Raw genomic sequence first — 20,731 nt, forward strand, 5'->3', positions numbered from 1 at the left:
TGCATCTGTGTTGCTGCAAATGGCATTATTTCATTCCTTTTTATGGCTAATATTCCACTGTGTGTGTGTGTGTGTTTCTACACACATATACCACATCTTTATCCATTCATCTGTTGATGGACATTTAGGTTGTTCCCATGTCTTGGCTATTGTAAATAGTGCTGCTATGAACATAGGGGTGCATGTATCTTTGTGAACTATAGTTTTGTCTGAATATATGCCCAGGAGTGGGATTGCTGGATCATATGGCAACGCTAGTTATTTGAGGAACTTCCACACTGTTTTCCACAGTGGCTACACCAACTTACATTCCCACCAGCAGCGTAGCAGAGTTCCCTTTTCTCCACACCCTCTCCAGCGTTCATTGTTGGTAGACTTTTAAATGATGGCCATTATGACTGGTGTGAGGTGGTACCTCATTGTAGTTTTGATCTGCATTTCTCTAGTAATTAGTGATATTGAGCACCTTTTCATGTGCCTATTGCCCATCTTTATGTCTTCTTTGGAGAGATGTCTATTTAGGTCTTCTGTCCATTTATTGATTGGGTTGTTTGGGATTTTTTTGTTATTGAGTTACCTGGTAGTTGGTTTTGAGCCAAAGTACAAAAGAACTGAAGGATGAGAAGTGATAATTGGCTGTTGTTTAAATATGTATTTATTTATTTTGGCCACGCTGGGGCTTTGTTGAGGCATGCGGGATCTTTAGTTGCGTCATGCACACTTTTTAGTTGTGGCATGCGGACTCTTAGTTGCAGCATGCATGTGGGATCTAGTTCCGTGACCAGGGATTCCACCCAGGTCCCCTGCATTGGGAGCGTGGAGTCTTAGCCACTGGACCGCCAGGGAAGTCCTGGCTGTTGTTTAAAACTGTGGACATTCAAATGATTTTTCTCCTTTGTATTTTCATAGAATGCTAAGAAAGGCTGTAGTGGATTTTGCATGGCTAGGATTATCAAAGATGGAAACTAAATTGTCTTAATCAGGATAGCCTCCCCATTGCCCTTCAACTCACCCTTTTTTCTCCCTTTCCTTAAAACACCAACAGTGTTCTTGCCTTTTAGGGAGGTCCTTCTTCTGAAGAGCAACTTCTTCACTCCTAGACACGTGGCTCAGTGCAGCCCTGAGCAGTTCCCAGGGTTGGAGGTCCTGTGTGTGGACCTTCCTAAGAACCTTGTAATGAGGAGTTAGGGACCCTGCATGGTATGGGCTCACACGCTGACTTCTGCAATGGACTGTAGTGGAGTGATGCTGGCTTTCTCACGTGGAAATGTGCTGTTTCACAATCTCAGGTAGAGAATGGAGCTGTTATAAAACTAAGCTCTACTTACAAGTTGAACTCAAGCATCAGCGCCCTTCCTTTCAAGGCTCCCCTCTTTCCAGTGCATATGGCAAAGGTGTAGGTGTTAGCTCCGGTGTCTCCTGAGGGGACTCTTGGTATTACTCCTGGAGTCTGAGAGCTCTTCCATCTCTCAGGGATCCCACTTTCCTGCTGGCGTGAATGCACCTTTTTGATAGGGTGCCATTCCCTGCCCCTGGGTACCAGTGGAAGGAGGGATGTGGAATCAGTCAGAATTCCCCTCACTGCCCCATCACATTAGGGTCCACACCAGCACCACACAAGACTGAAGTCTTCACAAAACCATTTCATTACACTTGACCTAACAATATGAAAGAAGATGACTAAATAAGACTTCCCCCATAGCTGACGGAAAAAATACCTCAAAACTTAACCCTCCATGGACAATAAATTACCTGCTTTAAGAATGAGGAATGTTTTTTTAATGTACTGAAATGGAGCAATCTCCAATATGTATTTTTAAATAAGTAAAGTACAGAATAGTGTTCTGTGTGTGACTGTGCGTGTGTGCGCACGTGCATGTGTGGGATTGTGAAAAGATACACAAGAAACATAATTTTGGCTGGTTCTGGAGAGGAAACCAGATGGCTGGCGTATTTGGGTAGGACTTTTCAGTATACATCCTTTGCCACCTTTTGAATTTGGGATCATGTGAATGTATTAATAATTCAAAAATTAAAGCTAAAGTTATCAGTTTTTGTTTAACATAGCTTGAGCTGGATTTTCTGTCATTTGCAACCAAAGAAACGTGACTGGGCTACCTTTATGGCTATATATTTAGTTTGCTCTATCCACAAGGCAGGTATCTGTTTCTCACATATGAAACACTCAATGTTACTTATTTCTTTTTAGTTCCGTTGTGAGTTCTGTATGGATTTCTTCATGTTACCACCTGCTGCCTTGTGCCTTTTACTGAAGGGTTTGGGTAATTAAATGGAATTTCATCCTGGGGTGGGCGCAGTACCTTATAATTATGTGCTAAATATGACTTTCCTCAAAGTCCAAGAGGAAAATAGTTAAGAAGTGAAGCCTTACCAGGGAATCCCCTCAACGGAATATTCCTTTTCCTGCCCAATTCCCAAAGGGAAATGTTTCAGCTCTACAATCTTCCAACATGTGGGAATCTCCACCCACCTAGAGTGTGTACTGCAATGCCTTAGTACATGTGAGCGCTCCTGAAACAGAAGCTCTTATTAGTATTCCTACTCTGCAATTCACTTGAGGGCCAAGAGAATCCCTGGGAATCAGATATCTAAATGGGCCCATCACTTACTAGCTATCTGAGTGGGAGGAAGTTAGCCTTTCTGACCTTTATTTTTCTCATCTGTAAAATAAGTTTCCATTTTATATTTGTAAAATACTTGCTTCAGGATGGTTATGGGGATCCAATGAGACAACGGAGAAAAAGCATTTAACCCAGAGTCTGGTGCAGAGTAAATAACAAACAGCTCCAGACCTCACAGTGGCGAGGCGTCTCCACGTGCGTCACGAGCCGTTAGGCACACTTCTGTATTCAGAGGATAGCTGTGTGCCACTCAGTGCAACTCTTCAGTGGTGCTGAACATCTTCTTTTTAATAACATGGGATTTATAACCATGCTCCCCACAGCCTAGCCTTCATTTTCTGTGCCTCACAGTAAACTTTTTAAGGAAAGAACTACTTGGCAGTATCAAACAAGGCCAGCTGCCCTAAATTAAAAATTTTAAACATTTAGTCTGGTTCTACACTGAAGAGAGCTCTCTGATATCTGGAGAAGTTTTTCTTTTCCTTTTGGAAAGTGAAGCATTTTGTTCTCTGAGTGATTGGATATAGGCCTAGGTTGTCAAATGATTACCACAGTAAATTTAGACTATTCATTTTTCGTCTTGTGAAAAGAACTTTTAAGATTTACTCTCTTAATTTTGAAATATGTAGTATCCCATTGTTAACTATTGTCACCGTGCTGTATATTACATCCCCAGGACTTACTTATCTTATAATAGAAGTTTGTACCTTTTGCCCACCTTCATCCAGTTTGCCCGCTCCCTCCCCTGCCTCCGGAAACCACCAATCTGTTCTTTGTATCTGTAAGCTCAGTTTCTTCTTAGATTCTATCTATGAGTGAGATGATACAGTATTTGTCTTTCTTTGACTTATTTCACTCAGCGTAAAATCCTCAAGGTCCCTGCTTGTTGTCCCTAATGGCAGGATTTCCTTCTTTTTTATTGTTGAATAATATTCATATGTATATGTGTATATATATGTATGTATTTGTATACACATCATATCTTCTTTTTCCAGGCATCTGTTGAGAGACACTTAGATTGTTTCCATGTCTTGTCTATTGTAAATAATGCTGCAGTGAACAGGGGGGTACAGAGAGCTTTTCGAGAGAGTGATTTTTTTTCTTTCATAATTGAGATTTTATTGGTTGTTTTGAGGATGAGTGCACAGACATTTCAATTTGTCCACAATTCTCAACATACGTACCAAAAATCTAAAAAATCATGTAGTTGTGATTCTTTTCTACACAGTTATTGCAGTGACTTTCCAGCTTAAAATTTGGAGGCAAATTTCCCTTAACAGGATATCAAGTACCAACATCTTCAAATATTGGTATGTTGTTACATCGTAAGTCCTACTAATTCACAATTTAATATCACGTACCCTACATAGTCAAATTGTCGATCATTCACAGCACATTAACAAAGTTACTAGGAAAACTGGACTACCGCCACCAAGGATGTTACAGAGTGCACAGAATTCTGACCAGGAAAGCCAAGATCAAGGAGTGAGTGGTTCGCTTTAGGAAACAATTCTACCAGAAACAACATGGGAAGAGAAGCAATTTAAAGTGTTCAGGACATTAAATGCACAACTGACTCCAAACTGCCATTTAGTGTGCTTTGTATTATAGGATATAAAAGCTCCCCCCCATCTATGGAATGTTAAGCTCACACCCAAGACAATCAAAGCCTCCCATATTCAATATCCCACTATTTTCTGGTTGTACCAAAAAATAAGCAACCAGCAAATGATTTCACCTCTTAAAAATAAAAAGAAGCATTTACAGTTAAAAAATGGGATGAGGTAGGATTCCCTCCTTTTTAAAAATGTTTCTAGAACTACTAAAAAACTTGGGTTTACAAAATAGTTGATAAAAATGTTCCTCTGGATTGTACAAGAAGGGGGACAGGGGCCACTGATAGGACCGGGTGCGTGGAATTAATCAGACTTGGCTTCTTTCTCTCCTGCTTCATTAGAGGCTGGGGGCTCCTCGTTTTTAGTTTCTCTGTTTTCCGCAGGTAAGTCGTCTTCAGTTTCTTGGTTAGCCACTTCGGCCTGTTTTCCCTTTGCTCCCCTTTTCTCTTCTGTTTGCACTTTTTTGTCGGAAGATGTATCCTTTCCTGCTGCCTGTTTTGGGCTTCGTTCCCACTTCTGCAGGAGCGGGTGTAGCTGACAACCTCGCCCATCTCCCCTCGGGCTCCTCGTTTGCCGCCCCCATGGCGGAGCTGACCTTTGACGAAGCTGGGATGGCTGGCCGCTGCCGTTCTTCCTGCTGCCCGAGCTGCTGGGGACCCGCTCGAGATAGTGATTTTGTTTCTTCTGGATAATTCCCGTAAGTGGGGCTGCTGTATCACATGGTAGTTCTCTTTTTAATTTTTGGAAGAAACTCCGTACTGTTTTCCATAGTGGCTGCACCAGTTTACATTCCCATCAACAGTGCACAAGGGTTTCCTTTCTCCACATCCTCTCTGGTATTTATTTCTTGTCTTCTTCGTAATAGCTTTTCTAACAGGTATGAGGTAACATCTCATTGTGGGTTTGATTTGCATTTCCTGATTATTAGTGATGTTGAACACTTTTTCATGTATCTTGTCCATTTCTATGTCTTCTTTGGAAGAATGTCTATTCAGTTCCATTTTTTTTCTTTTTTTATATTGCGAGTTCTTGTTAGTCATCAAATTTATACACATCAGTGTATACACGTCAATCCCAATCGCCCAATTTAGAACACCACCATCCCTACCCCACTGTGGTTTTCCCCCCTTGGTGTCCATACATTTGTTCTCTACATCTGTGTCTCAACTTCTACCCTGAAAACCAGTTCATCTGTACCATTTTTCTAGGTTCCACATACATGCGTTAATATACGATATTTGGTTTTCTCTTTCTGACTTACGTCACTCTGTATGGCAGTCTCTAGATCCATCCACGTCTCAACAAACGACTCAATTTCGTTCCTTTTTATGGCTGAGTAATATTCCATTGTATATATGTACCACAACTTCTTTATCCATTCATCTGTCAGTGGACATTTAGGTTGCTTCCATGACCTGGCTATTTTAAATAGTGCTGCAATGAACAATGGGGTGCATGTGTCTTTTTGAGTTATGGTTTTCCCTGGGTATATGCCCAGTAGTGGGATTGCTGGATCATACAGTAATTCTATTTTTAGTTTTTTAAGGAACCGCCATACTGTTCTCCATAGTGGCTGTATCAATTTACATTCCCACCAACAGTGCAAGAGGGTTCCCTTTTCTCCACACCTTCTCCAGCATTTGCCCTTTGTAGATTTTCTGATGATTCCCATTCTAACTGGTGTGAGGTGATACCTCATTGTAGTTTTGATTTGCATTTCTCTAATAAATAGTGATGTTGAGCATCTTTTCGTGTGCTTCTTGGCCATCTGTATGTCTTCTTTGGAGAAATGTCTATTTAGGTCTTCTGCCTACTTTCGGATTGGGTTGTTTGTTGCTTCAATATTGAGCTGCATGAGCTATTTATATATTTTGCAGATTAATCCTTTGTCTGTTGATTCATTTGCAAATATTTTCTCCCATTCTGAGGGTTATATTTTTGTCTTGTTTATTGTTTCCTTTGCTGTGCAAAAGCTTTTAAGTTTCATTAGGTCTCATTTGTTTATTTTTGTTTTTATTTCCATTACTCTAGGAGGTGGATCAAAAAAGATCTTCCTGTGATTTTTGTTAAAGAGTGTTCTTCCTATGTTTTCCTCTAAGAGTTTTATAGTGTCTGGTCTTACATTTAGGTCTCAAATCCATTCTGAGTATATTTTTGTGTATGGTGTTAGGGAGTGTTCTGATTTCATTCTTTTACATGTAGCTGTCCAGTTTTCCCAGCACCACTTATTGAAGAGACAGTCTTTTCTCCATTGTATATCTTTGCTTCCTTTGTCATAGATTAGTTGACCATAGGTGTGTGGGTTTATCTCTGGGCTTTCTATCTTGTTCCATTGTTCTATATTTCTGTTTTTGTGCCAGTACCATATTGTCTTGATTACTGTAACTTTGTAGTATAGTCTGAAGTCAGGGAGTCTGATTCCTCCATCTCTGTTTTTTTCCCTCAAGACTGCTTTGGCTATTCAGGGTCTTTTGTGTCTCCATACAAATTTTAAGATGATTTGTTCTAGTTCCGTAAAAATGGCTTTGGTAATTTGATAGGGATTGCATTGAATCTGTAGATTGCTTTGGGTAGTAGAGTCATTTTCACAATATTGATTCTTCCAATCCAAGAACATGGTATATCTCTCCATCTGTTTGTATCATCTTTAATTTCTTTCATCAGTGTCTTATAGTTTTCTGCATACAGGTCCTTTGTCTCCCTAGGTAGGTTTATTCCTAGGTATTTTATTCTTTTTCTTGCAATGGTAAATGGGAGTGTTTCCACAATTTCTCTTTCAGATTTTTCATCATTAGTGTATAGGAATGCAAGAGATTTCTGTGCATTAATTTTGTATCCTGCTACTTTACCAAATTCATTGATTAGCTCTAGTAGTTTTCTGGTGGCATTTTTAGGATTCTCTATGTTTAGTATCATGTCATCTGCAAACAGTGACAGTTTTACTACTTCTTTTCCAATTTTTATTCCTTTTATTTCTTTTTCTTCTCTGATTTCCGTGGCTGGGACTTCCAAAACTATGTTGAATAATAGGGGTGAGAGTGGACATCCCTGTCTCGTTCCTGATCTTAGAGGAAATTCTTTCAGTTTTTCACCATTGAGAATGATGTTTGCTATGGGTTTGTCGTATATGGCCATTATTATGTTGAGGTAGGTTCCCTCTATGCCCACTTTCTGGAGAGTTTTTATCATAAATCAGTGTTGAATTTTGTCAAAAGCTTTTTCTGCATCTATTGAGATGATCATATGGTTTTTATTCTGCAATTTGTTAATATGGTGTATCACATTGATTGATTTGTATCACCTTGAAGAATCCTTGCATCCCTGGGATAAATCCCACTTGATCATGGTGTATGATCCTTTTAATGTGTTGTTGGATTCTGTTTGATAGTATTTTGTTGAGGATTTTTGCATCTATATGCCTCAGTGATATTGGTATGTAATTTTCTTTTTTTTTTGGTATCTTTGTCTGGTTTTGGTATCAGGGTTATGGTGGCCTCGTAGAATGAGTTTGGGAGTGTTCCTGCCTCTGCAATGTTTTGGAAGAGTTTGAGAAGGATGGGTGTTAGCTCTTCTCTAAATGTTTGATAGAATTCACCTGTGAAGCCATCTGATCCTGGACTTTTGTTTGTTGGAAAATTTTAAATCACAATTTCAATTTCATTACTTGTGATTGGTAGTTCATATTTTCTGTTTCTTCCTGGTTCAGTCTTGGAAGCTTATACCTTTCTAAGAATTTGTCCATTTCTTCCAGGTTGTCCATTTTATTGGCATAGAGTTGCTTGTAGTAGTCTCTTAGGATGCTTTGTATTTCTGCGGTGTCTGTTTTAACTTCTCCTTTTTCATTTCTAATTTTATTGATTTGAGTCCTCTCCCTCTTTTTCTTGATGAGTCTGGCTAATGGTTTATCAATTTTGTTTATCTTCTCAAAGAACCAGTTTTTTGTTTTATTGATCTTTGCTATTGTTTTCTTTGTTTCTATTTCATTTATTTCTGCTCTGATCTTAATGATTTCATTCCTTCTGCTAACTTTGAGTTTTGTTTGTTCTTCTTTCTCTAGTTTCTTTAGGTGTAATATTTGATTGTTTATTTGTGATTTTTCTTGTTTCTTGAGGTAGGCTTGTATAGCTATAAACTTCCTTCTTAGAACTGCTTTTGCTGCATCCCATAGGTTTGGGATCGTCGTGTTTTCATTGTTATTTGTCTCTAGGTATTTTTTGATTTCTTCTTTGCTTTCTTCAGTGATCTCTTGGTTATTTAGTAACCTATTGTTTAGTCTCCATGTGTTTTGTTTTTTACGTTTTTTTCCCCTGTAATTCATTTCTAATCTCATAGCATTGTGGTCAGAAAAGATGCTTGATATAATTTCAATTTTCTTAAATTTACTGAGGCTTGATTTGTGACCCACGATGTGATCTATCCTGGAGAATGTTCCATGCGCACTTGAGAAGAAAGTGTAATCTGCTGTGTTTGGATGGAATGTCCTATAAATATCAATTAAATCTGTCTGATCTATTGTGTCATTTAAAGCTTCTGTTTCCTTATTTATTTTTATTTTGGATGATCTATCCATTGGTGTAAGTGAGGTGTTAAAGTCCCCACTATTATTGTGTTACTGTCAATTTCCTCTTTTATAGCTGTTAGCAGTTGCCTTATGTATTGAGGTGCTCCTATGTTGGGTGCATAGATATTTATAATTGTTATATATTCTTCTTGGAATGATCCCTTGATCATTATGTAGTGTCCTTCCTTGTCTCTTGTAACATTCTTTATTTTATAATCTATTTTATCTGACATGAGTATTGCTACTCCAGCTTTCTTTTGATTTCCATTTGCATGGAATATCTTTTTCCATCCTCTCACTTTCAGTGTGTATGTGTCCCTAGGTCTGAAGTGGGTCTCTTGTAGACAGCATATAGATGGGTCTTGTTTTTGTATCCATTCAGCAACCTGTGTCTTTTGGTTGGAGCATTTAATCCATTCACGTTTAAGGTAATTATCAATAGGTATGTTCCTATGACCATTTTCTTAATTATTCTGGGTTTCTTTTTGTAGGTCCTTTTCTTCTCTTGTGTTTCCCACTTAGAGAAGTTCCTTTAGTATGTGTTGTAGAGCTGGTTTGGTGGTGCTGAATTCTCTTAGGTTTTGCTTGTCTGTAAGCTTTTGATTTCTCCATTGAATCTGAATGAGATCCTTGCCAGGTAGAGTAATCTTGGTTGTAGGTCCTTCCCTTTCTTCACTTTAAGTATATCATGCCACTCCCTTCTGGCTTGTAGTGTTTCTGCTGAGAAATCAGCTGTTAACCTTATGGGAGTTCCCTTGTATGTTATTTGTCATTTTTCCCTTGCTCTTTCAATAATTTTTGTCTGTAATTTTTGCCAGTTTGATTACCATGTGTCTTGGCGTGTTTCTCCTTGGGTTTATCTTGTATGGGACTCACTGTACTTCCTGGACTTGGGTGGCTATTTCCTTTCTCATGTTAGGGAATTTTTGACTATAATCTCTTCAAATATTTTCTCTGGTCCTTTCTCTCTCTCTTCTCCTTCTGGGACCCCTATCATGCAAATGTTGTTGCGTTTAATGTTGTCCTGGAGGCCTCTTAGGCTGTCTTCATTTATTTTCATTCTTTTTTCTTTAGTCTGTTTCACAGCAGTGAATCCCACCATTGTGTCTTCCAGGTCACTTATCCGTTCTTCTGCCTCAGTTATTCTGCTGTTGATTCCTTCTAGTGTCGTTTTCATTTCAGTTATTGTATTGTTCATCTCTGTTTCTTTGTTCTTTAATTCTTTAAGTCTTTGTTAAACATTTCTTTCATCTTCTCAATCTTTGCCTTTATTCTTTTTCCGAGGTCCTGGATCATCTTCACTATCATTATTCTGAATTCTTTTTCTGGAAGTTTGCCTATCTCCACTTCATTTAGTTGTTTTTCTACGGTTTTATCTTGTTCTTTCATCTGGTACCTAGCCCTCTGCCTTTTCATCTTGTCTATCTTTCTGTGAATGTGGTTTTTGTTCCACAGGCTGCAGGATTGTAGTTCTTCTTGCTTCTGCTGTCTCCCGTCTGGTGGATGAGGCTATCTAACCATTTTTTTTTTTTGTCATTCATTTGGTAGCCATTTATTAAATGCTTACTGTGTGCCAGGCCTTATTCAAGGCTCTGAGGACGCATCCATGAACAAAGCAGATAAAAGTCTCTGCTCCTGTGGAGCTTAAATTTAAGATCTGTCATAAGGGATGGGATTAGCAATAAATTTACATAAATTCAACCATACCTATCAGCAAAGTGAAAAAGACACATTTAAAAAGCTTAATTATTGGTACTACAAAAGTCTACTGTTAATATGTAGTTTTTTATTATATATTCTACTTACTATATTCATAAAATATTCATACCCGTGTATAACTCTACAGGCATTTGAATTGTAAGATTATATAGAGATTTCCGAGGACCATTTTGAGCATGCTTGATTCCTTCCTTAGCACAGCCCTAAAAACCCACCCACCTTCTGAGCTGTGACTGTATTGTACCACAGTGGAAACTCTGAGATTGTTGGGCAAAGGAGAACCATTTTAAGTATTTGAGCATGAGAGTGACAGCATGATAAATCCATGGCTGTCGGTTTAGTCTGGTAACAGGGAACAAGAGATAGTACATTCACATAAACATACACAGTCAATCAACAGTGGAATTCATGTCAAGAATTTTAAAAAAGTTCGTGAGCCATTTCCCATTGTTTTAAAACAGCTAAAATAGTAAGAGCTTGAGGTCATAAATATTTATAATCAACTCCTGATTATAAAATCTAAAAGAAAAAATCTTAACACATGGGCTTATTCTGACTAAAGGGTTATCATTTTAATCAATTTTTCAGAGTATTTAAAAAGAACATCTGGTTAAGAAAAAAATCATTTTTAAATTTTGCAGTATTGGCAAAGTGATTGGTATACATTAATACCAATCATTTAACACTGAAAACATTCTTGTACAATGTAAAAAAAATTTGACAGTATGTGACTAGAAATATTCTATTACCATAAAGCTACAAACAGATTTATGCTCCTAAGAGCAAAGTTAGAAAAGCAAAAATACTACTATAACACTGATTAGCACCAAGACAGAACTTTTTTGCACTTAGGGCCTGATTGGTTGTATTTAAACATAACCTCTACCAAAAAGGACCAAAATGACACCTTATTTGGTAAAAACAAAGAAAAAAAAAGGATAAAAATATAGACACTGAGGTCTGGAAACTGAAGAATGCCCACTTTAAAACAATAAAATCAATCGTACCTGTTTTTTAACTAATGTGACATTTGCAAAATACATCCATGTCCCTTTTCTTCCTCTTTAGTTCACTTTTACAATTCAGACTGCTCCATTTTTGTTAATGTGTTGTCACACTAGTGTAAATAAATATTCTGAATTACAGGAGTTTGCCATAATGAATCCAGACCATTGGAGCCAGACCCAGTAGCTCAAACAATCTTAGTTGCAGCTCATTCCAACTACTGAAACACATTATTTGTCTGTGTAGTTTTAAAAACCCTTAGCTAGATGAGGGGTGTGTGTGTGTGTCTGTACACATACAAGTTTGCCAGGGCCGTGGGAGAGTGTCTGTATCCCAGAGAGAGGAATGATATACAAGCAACCATACACAATGGCCTGAAAGACTTGGGCAGCCAGACACCGAATTTCCCCCCAAACAAACCTGAGGCTGAGCAATGGGGGAATTACAGGATCTGTGCTCACAACGTGGAATCAGTGAGAGGTTCGGAAAACTAAGACTAAGGCAGCATGCCTCGGCCACAACATTCCCATGACACTGGAGGATGTGAAGCAGCGACAGGGTTCAGGCAGGGATCAGGGACTGACTCTGGCTGCACTTGGAGGGATTCCCTGGGTCTGCAGCTGAGGATCCCTAGACCTTCCCCAAAGGGCATTGGCAGTGGCCCTCCACCTCTTAGCGAGGAGGTCTCACGGATCCCAGGGTCTGAGCCTGGGTATCCCTGCCTCCCGGTCTCAGAGGTTCTCTCAGTACAGATACTATCCCTTCTAGAAGCTTGGCCAAAACCCATCACTACCTTCCACTGCCAACTCAGTCTTAGAAAGGGGTTCTCCTTCTGTCTCTGTGGGGTCCCTGAGTTTGAGGTAATGCCAATGTACCGTACGCTGTGTGGCAGTAACAAAGTCAGGCAGTCCACTGGAAAGCTCAAGCAATCTAGATTCAATATATTAGCTTGTTTCTGCTATCTCAGTAATACCTTTTAGCGAGATAGTTTCTCCACACAACTTATAATGTGTGGGGTAAAGGAAAAAAATATTGATAGAATATGATAGAAAGATTTTAAAAGTTCAGCACTGAAACTCCTTCTTTAGGGAAGGAAAAGGAGACATATTATGTTCCCACTCTCTATTTTCCATCCTTGACTCTGAGGTACAAGAGCACCAAGCTTCCTGTAGAGCGTGTTAAAGGTTCTCCTGGTCGCTCTACCCACAAAACAATCCTAGGGAAATCCTGAAGCGTCTACTTCCCAAATCTGTAACCATATCTCTGGGCATGTCTATGTAGCTCTTTAATTCACTTTCAAAATCCATAGCATTTTTAAAACAAAATGACATAGTTGCATTCTTTAAATGCCAGCCATGAAATCATCACTTAAAAAAAAAAAAACTAGTCAGATTATATATATATATATAAGTCAGATAAAATTGTATCTTTTTAAAAAAAATTTATTTATTTATGGCTGCGTTGGGCCTTCATTGCTGTGTGCAGGCTTTCTCTAGTTGCGGCAAGTGGGGACTACTCTTCCTTGCGGTGCATGGGCTTCATTGTGGTGGCTTCTCTTGTTGGGGAGCACAACTGCGCTAGGCGTGCAGGCTTCAGTAGTTGGGACACGCGGGCTTCAGTAGTTGTGGTACACAGGCTCAGTAGTTGTGGCACATGGGCTTAGTTGCTCCACAGCATGTGGGACCTTCCCAGACCAGGGCTTGAACCCGTGTCCTCTGCATTGGCAGGCAGATTCTTAACCACTGTGCCACCAGGGAAGCCCTCTCTCTCTTTTTAAGGAGCTTTATTTGGTCTGCTGAAGACATGCCTATGGCTGCTTCTAAAAGCCCTTAGGGAGAGCCTCAGATGATATGCTGCAGTTGGATATTTTGCTCCAGTGTTGTCAGGTTCTTAAACAACACTGTAGGTATAAGTTGTTGCATGAAAATTCCCCAAAATGTGCACACTAAATGCAGAGAAAAACCTCATTTATAATTCAGGTGAATTTTCATCACACCAAAATAATCAAACCTGTTCAAACATGTAACTTTTCTCTTTTTTCCCCCATGAACTAAATCCCCTTCTTTAAAAAATGGTCAGATTTGAAGATCAAGTTAAAATCCACCATATTTCAAGTTAAACTCTGAGGGTTTCTGTACAACTGTAGCATGATTTCAAATTCATATTGGCATTCATCTTTCTATATTTTCCTATATTTATCCTAAATAGGCTTCCTGGATCATAATATTTACATAGAAATTAAAAGCATTTTATATTATATTGCGAAGTTCCAGTAAATTCTGTTTATCAGGGTTTACCCTTAGCTCAATGTCATACAACTTCTGCATGAGTCAAGTATACCGGTAACAAGTTATTTCAAATACAAAACTCTTAGCTCTGTGTCATAATTAAATTTGGGTAAAACTGCAAGCCTTCCACTGAATCATCTCGGCAAGAAGCAACCTTTCTTTAGCCAGGAGGACAGACATTCCCACAGGCTTAGCAAACTCTTCTGATGTTAGAGACCCCTTTTCTGAAACCGTCTCCAAGGCTGAGGCCACCATTTACTCCTCCTTGTGGGACTGAAGTTCAATTACCATGATGCCGCTGTCAAACACACGGAGGCCGAGAGGTAATTTCAGGGCTTCCAGCATCTTGTATGCATTCACTAAATCTTCTGGTGAGAGCAATTCCATTCCTCGAGCTTGGTTTACTAAACAGTACACCTCTGTGAGTGACATTATTCCCCCTCATTCCTCCAAAAGCGCCTGCAATATTCCAGCCAGCTGTTTGGCCAGCTGCATGTGGTACTGTGTGCCTGAGCCGTACGTTTCCCTGGTAACTGGGTTAGCTATTCCCATGCTCAGTAAATAGAATTTAAACCTGATGGTCTCATCATCTGTGATGTCACCTTGCTTCTCTTTAATCTTATTAGCGATGGATTTTGATAACACCACCAATTCCCTTAGCCTTGACCATTAGCTTACTGAGGTCTCCGAAGGCCTCAGAAATGTTTGTCAGTTTCTTTTCTTTTTTCTTCCAGTTTCTTTTCAATACCTACAATTCCTACGGCCCTTATTCTTCCTGGCTGGGGTCCTCTATTTGCTTGTAACGACTGAGAAACTGGCATATTCTCCCACCTTCTCTGTGTCACTTCCTCTGATAAATGCCTGTAAAACTCAATCTCAAATGTCTTTTTAGATCTTCTGCTCATTTTTTGATTGGGTTATTTGTTTTTTTGTTATTGAGTTGTACAAACTGTTCGTATATTTTGGAAATTAAGCCTTTGTCAGTTACATCATTCACAAATATTTTCTCACAGTCCGTAGGTTACCTTTTTTTTTGTTTATGGTTTCCTTTTCTGTGCAAAAGCTTATAAGTTTGATTAAGTCCCATTTGTTTATATTTTGCTTTTATTTCTATTGCCTTGGGAGACTGACCTAAGAAAACATGGCTATGATTTATGTCAGAGAATGTTTTGCCTGTTTTCTTCCAGGAGTTTTATGGGGTCATGTCTTATGTCTAAGTCTTTAAGCCATTTTGAGTTTATTTTTGTGTATGGTGTGAGGGTGTGTTCTAACTTCATTGATTTCCATGTGGCTGTCCAGCTTTCCCCACACCACTTGCTGAAGAGACTGTCTTTTCTCCATTGCATATTCTTGCCTCCTTTGTCGAAGATTAATTGACCATAGGTGTGTGGGTTTATTTCTGGGGTCTCTATTCTGTTCCACTGATCCATATGTCTGTTTTTGTGCCAGTGCCATGCTGTTTTGATTACTGTAGCTTTGCAGTATTGTCTGAAGTCTGGAAGGGTTATGCCTCCAGCTTTGTTCTTTTTCCTCAGGATTGCTTTGGCAATTCTGAGTCTTTTGTTGTTGTTTTTTTTTTGTTTGTTTGTTTGTTTGTTTTTGCAGTACGTGGGCCTCTTGCTGCTGTGGCCTCTCCCGCTGCAGCGCACAGGCTCCGGACGCGCAGGCTCAGCGGCCATGGCTCACAGGCCCAGCCGCTCCGCGGCATGTGGGATCTTCCCAGACCAGGGCACGAACCCGTGTCCCCTGCATCGGCAGGCGGACTCTCAACCGCTGCGCCACCAGGGAAGCCCCTGAGTCTTTTGTTGTTCCATATAACTTTTAAGATTATTTGCTCTAGTTCTGTGAAAAATGTTATGGATAATTTGATGGGGATCGCATTAAATCTGTAGACTGCTTTGGGAAGTATGGCCATTTTAACAGTATGAATTCTTCCAACCCAGAAGCATGGGATATCTTTCCATTTCTTTAAATCATCTTCAGTTTTCTTTATCAGTGTTTTATAGTTCTTAGCATATAGGTCTTTCACCTCCTTGGACAGGTTTATTCCTAAGTATTTTTTTTTATGCAATTTTACAAGGGATTGTTTTTTACTTTCCTTTTCTGATATTTCATTGTTAGTGTAAAGAAATGCAACAGATTTCTATATGTTAATCTTGTATCCTGCTGAATTCATTTATCAGTTCTAGTAGTTTTTGTGTTGAGTCTTTTAGGGTTTTCTATGTATAGTATTATTTCATCTGCATATAATGACAATTTTACCTCTTCCCTTCCAATCTGGATACATTTTATTTCTTTTTCTTCTTTGATTGCTGTGGCTAGTACTTCCAAAACTATGTTGAATAGAAGTGGTGAGAGTGGGCATCCTTGTCTTGTTCCAGATTTTAGCAGGAAGGCTTTCAGCTTTTCACCATTGAGTATTGTGTTGGCTCTGGGTTTGTCATAAATGGCTTTTATTTTGTTGAGATATGTTCTCTCTGCACCCACTTTGGTAAGAGTTTTTGTCATGGAAGGATGTTCGATTTTATCAAGTGCTCTTTCTGTATTTATTGAGATGATCATGTGGTTTTTGTCTTTTCTTTAGTTGATATGGTGTATCACATTGATTGATTTACATATGTTGAACCATCCTTGTGACCCTGGGATGAATGCAACTTGATCGTGGTGTATGATCATTTTTATCTGTTTTGGATTTGGTTTGCTAATATCTTGTTGAGAATTTTTGCATCTATCCTTGTTTTATATAAGGACATTCAAGCTTGGAGAAGTTAAGTAATTTGCCTAGCATTACAAGTCGTGAATGAGCCAGAGCAAGGAATTGAACTCAAGGACATGTGACTTCGAACTTTGGGGTCGTAACTATTACATTATTTTGCTCAGTGCTGCTACTGGTAAAAAGTCTGGGTCAAGCAAGGACCCTGTAGTCACCAGCCTGTTTTTGCACAGATTCATCTGTGTCTGCTCTGCTTTACCCACTGACCCACAACAGTCACCTCTGTTTGAGCTCAGTTTGATATATCAAAGGTGCAGGGTACAGAGTGCCTTCTTAATCCTTGGCAGAAAGTGAGCTAGAGACAGGGCTGCAGAATTAAACACAGGATGGGATGCCTCATGACATTTGAATTTCAGATAAACAGTGAGTAATTTTTTTTAGCATAAGTATGTCCCCAATATTTCACAGGACATACTTTATGAAAAGAAATTTTGTTTAACTGAAATTTAAATTTAAATGGCATCCTGTACTTTTATTTGCTGAATCTGGCCACCTTACCTGGAGAGACCCTCATCAGAGTTTTCTTACATTAAACCTCAGATCAGAGAGTAAAGGACAGGACTGAGGGAGATCCAAGAAATGATGAAAGGGTACCATGCGAGAAGTTAAAATCATATATGGAAAGTGGAAGTTACTGAAAAGCCCCAATTCCTCTTTAATATCACATCTGGGGCATATTTCACCCCTGAATTCCTCCTAAGAAAATCATTAGCCCCTCTCTTGTTCTTGGTTCATTCTACCTAAAGTTTCAGACCAGCCATGGAAGGGATTCATGGGGCTGCAGGAAGGGCTCCCATTCCCATGGTACCCATATGCTGAGAAGGGGCTCCAGTCTTTGTCACCCTAATCCCCTTTCTACACATCGCTTATAACTTAGTCAATCCTCATGCCACTCATCGATTTATCAATTTCTTATTCAGTGGACATTTCTTGAGCTTGCGCTATTTGCCAGGGCTTCTGCTAGGCCCAGGGACAAGAAGATGCAAAACACCAGTCCTCGACCTTGCCTTTGCTGAGGAGGCAAACATGGCACCTAACAACTGCAATTTAAATACGAGAAGTGCTGGCGGAGGTATGGACAGATTCCTACTGAAGGCTGTCAGGAGGGGTAACATTGCCTGGGGATGCAGTCATGGAGGTGTTGTGTGTTTGAGGCCTCGAAAGGTGGGTCTGTAGGTATTCACTATGCAAGCAAGGCATGGCGGAGACACTCTAGGTAGGAAGAATGGCATCTGCAAAGGCACAGAGGTGTGGAAGAGCAGACCGTATATAAGCCCTCAAATTCTTGAGTGTTGAAATTAGAAGGGAAAATGAAAGTGAGCTAACTGAATCTTGAAATATGTTTTAATTAATGAACATGCAAGGGAGATATAAAAGAGAGAGGGAGGGAGAGGAGGAAACAGAGAACACTGTGGGGAGTAAGAAGCCACAAATCACTAAGTATCAATATTAGCGCTCATAGCTCTTCCTCTGCTCGTTTCCCTGTTCCAATCTCAGACATGCACATCACCATCCATCCAACTATCTGAAATGCAAGTTTTCTTTAACTCTTTTTTTCACCACGGAACTCATTTGCTCACACAGTCCTATCAATTCTCCACTCAGATATCCTTCCGATTCATCAAATTCTCTTCATGTCCACAGGAACTGTCATAGTTTGGGCCATTGTCTTGACTATTCCAATAGCATTCTGGTCTTTCTGATGTGTGCCTCCCCCGTCTCCTCAACATTGCTGTCATTTTTGTCTTTCTGAAACATAATATTGTTTACATCCTCTAATGGTTTTCTTAGAAGGAATTCAGGGTGAAATATGCCCCAGATGTGATATTAAAGAGGAACTGGGGCAATGTGTCGCTCCATCCAGGTTGGCCAGGAGAGGGCTGTCTGTTGCTCTATCAAAACCAGCCAGACAGCTGTGTGTCTCTGTTCAAAACTGGCCAGGAGAAGGCTGTGTATCTCTCCATCAAATCAGCTGGGAGAAGGCTGTGTACCTCTTTATCAAAGCTGGCCAGGAGAGATGGTGTGTCGCTCCATCCCAGCCAGCAGGCAGATGGCAGCATGTCTCCCTACATTTAAAAAGGCTGGGAGACAGCTCTATATCTCTCCATCAAAACAGGCAGGGAAAGGGCTGTGCATCACTCTATAAAAACTGGCCTGGAGAGGGCTGTGTATGGGTCCATGAAAATGGACCAGGGGAGTGCACTCTGTTGCTCCAACCAGGCTGGACAGGAGAGGGCTGTGTGTTGCACTTTAAAAATTGGACGGTAGATGGTGGTATATCCCACCATCTCAGTGGTTAAGAATCCGCCTGCCAATGCAGGGGACACGGGTTCAATCCCTGGCCTGGGAAGATCCCACATGCTGTGGAGCAACTAACCCCATGTGCCACAACTACTAAGCCTGTGCTCTAGAGCCCGTGAGCCACAACTACTGAGCCCACGTGCCTAGAGCCCATGCTCTGCAACAAGAGAAGACACTGCAATGAGAAGCCCGCACACCACAACAAAGAGTGGCCCCCGCTCGCCACAACTAGAGAAAGCCTGTGCGCAGCAACAAAGACCCAATGCAGCGAAAAATAATAAATAAATAAATAATTTCCATTAAAAAAAAAAAAGACATGCCTTGAGAGGGGGCTGTCTATGCCTCCATTAAACCAGCTGGGAGAAGACTGTGTATCGCTCTATCAAAACAGGCCGGGAGGGGGCGGTGTGTCATTCTATCAAATACAGATGGGAAAGGATGGTGTGTCACTCTATTTTGGCCGGATGGGAATGGCAGACATGTCGCTCCATCCTGTTTGGCTGAGACAGGGCTATGTTTTGCTGTATCAACACCAGTCGAAGTGTATTGCTGTGTGTTGCTCTAGCAAAACCAGCCAGTAGATGAAGGTATGTCCCTCCATCCAGGCCAGCCAGGAGAGGACTGAGTTCCCTCCATCCCAGCACGCCGGGAGAGGGCTGTGTGTCACTATCACAGCAGACAAGGTGAGGGCTGTGTGTCACTCCATTAAAACAGGCCTGGCAAGGTTGTGTTTTGCTCCATCAAAACGTGACCAGAGAGGGCTGTGAATCTCTCCATCAAATTGGCAGGGAGAAGAGTGGGTATCCCTCTATCAAAACAGGCCAGGAGAGGGTGGTGTGTCACTCTAGTGTGGCAGGTAGGGAGAGGGCTGTGTATAGCTCCATCAAATCCAGATGGGAGAGGGTGATGTTTCACCCTATTTTGGCCAGACACAAGAAGCAGGCGTGTCCCTGCATCCCATTTGGCCAGGAGAGGGCTGTGTGTTGCTCTGTCAGAGCTGGCCAGGAGAGGGCTGTGTACCATCCATCAAAACCCTGCTGGGATACAGCTGTGTGTCTCTCCATCAAAACCAGCCTAAGGGGTCTGTTCATGGCTCCATCAAAATGGGCCAGGAGAGGGCGGTGTGTTGCTCCATTCTATCCACTTGTAAGAGGGCTGAGCGTCGTTCTCTTCCGGCTGGCCAGCCAGGGGCTATGTCAATACATCCAAAAGAGATCAGAGGAGAAATTAATGAAATAGAGACTCCAAAAAGGTCAATGAAGCTAAAATCTGGTTCTTTGAAAAGATAAAATTGAGAAACCTTTAGCCAGACTCATCAAGAAAAAAGAGGAGCGGGCCCAAATCAATAAAATCAGAAATGAAAACACTACAACTGATGCTACAGAAATACGAAGGATCATAAGAGACTACTACGAGCTACTATAGGCCAATAAAATGGACAACCTAGCAGTGGACAAATTCTTAGAAAAGTACAATCTCCCAATACTGAACCAGGAAGAAATAGAAAATATGAACAGACCATTTACCAGTACTCTAATGAATCAGTACCACACGAAAGTCCAGCACCAGATGGCTTCACAGGTGAATTCTACCAAACATTTAGAGAAGAGTTAATACCTGTCCTTCTGAAGCTATTCCAAAAATTTGCAAAGGAAGGAATTCTTCTTAACTCATTCTGTAAGGCCACTATCACCATGATACCAAAACCAGACAAAGATATCACAGCAAAAAGAAATTTACAGGCTAGTACCACTGATGAACATAGATGCAAAAATCTTCAACAAAATACTAGCAAACCGAATGCAACAATTCATTGAAAGGATCAT

The 20,731-nt window shown here is 40.3% G+C and overlaps 2 pseudogenes across 1 annotated transcript; both read right to left on the minus strand.

The window, feature by feature from the left end:
* Nucleotides 1–3,710: 3,710 nt before the first annotated feature.
* Nucleotides 3,711–13,870, minus strand: LOC101285844 (non-histone chromosomal protein HMG-14-like; annotated as a pseudogene). The gene is made up of 2 exons (XR_007476048.1): nt 13,841–13,870; nt 3,711–4,904 (listed from the first exon to the last, which is right to left on the minus strand). The product of XR_007476048.1 is annotated as a non-histone chromosomal protein HMG-14-like (transcript).
* Nucleotides 13,098–14,736, minus strand: LOC125963694 (vacuolar protein-sorting-associated protein 36-like; annotated as a pseudogene).
* Between the last annotated feature and the right edge of the window lie 5,995 nt (nt 14,737–20,731).

Source organism: Orcinus orca, chromosome 2 (genome assembly GCF_937001465.1).
Source record: "Orcinus orca chromosome 2, mOrcOrc1.1, whole genome shotgun sequence".
Taxonomy (NCBI): domain Eukaryota; kingdom Metazoa; phylum Chordata; class Mammalia; order Artiodactyla; family Delphinidae; genus Orcinus; species Orcinus orca.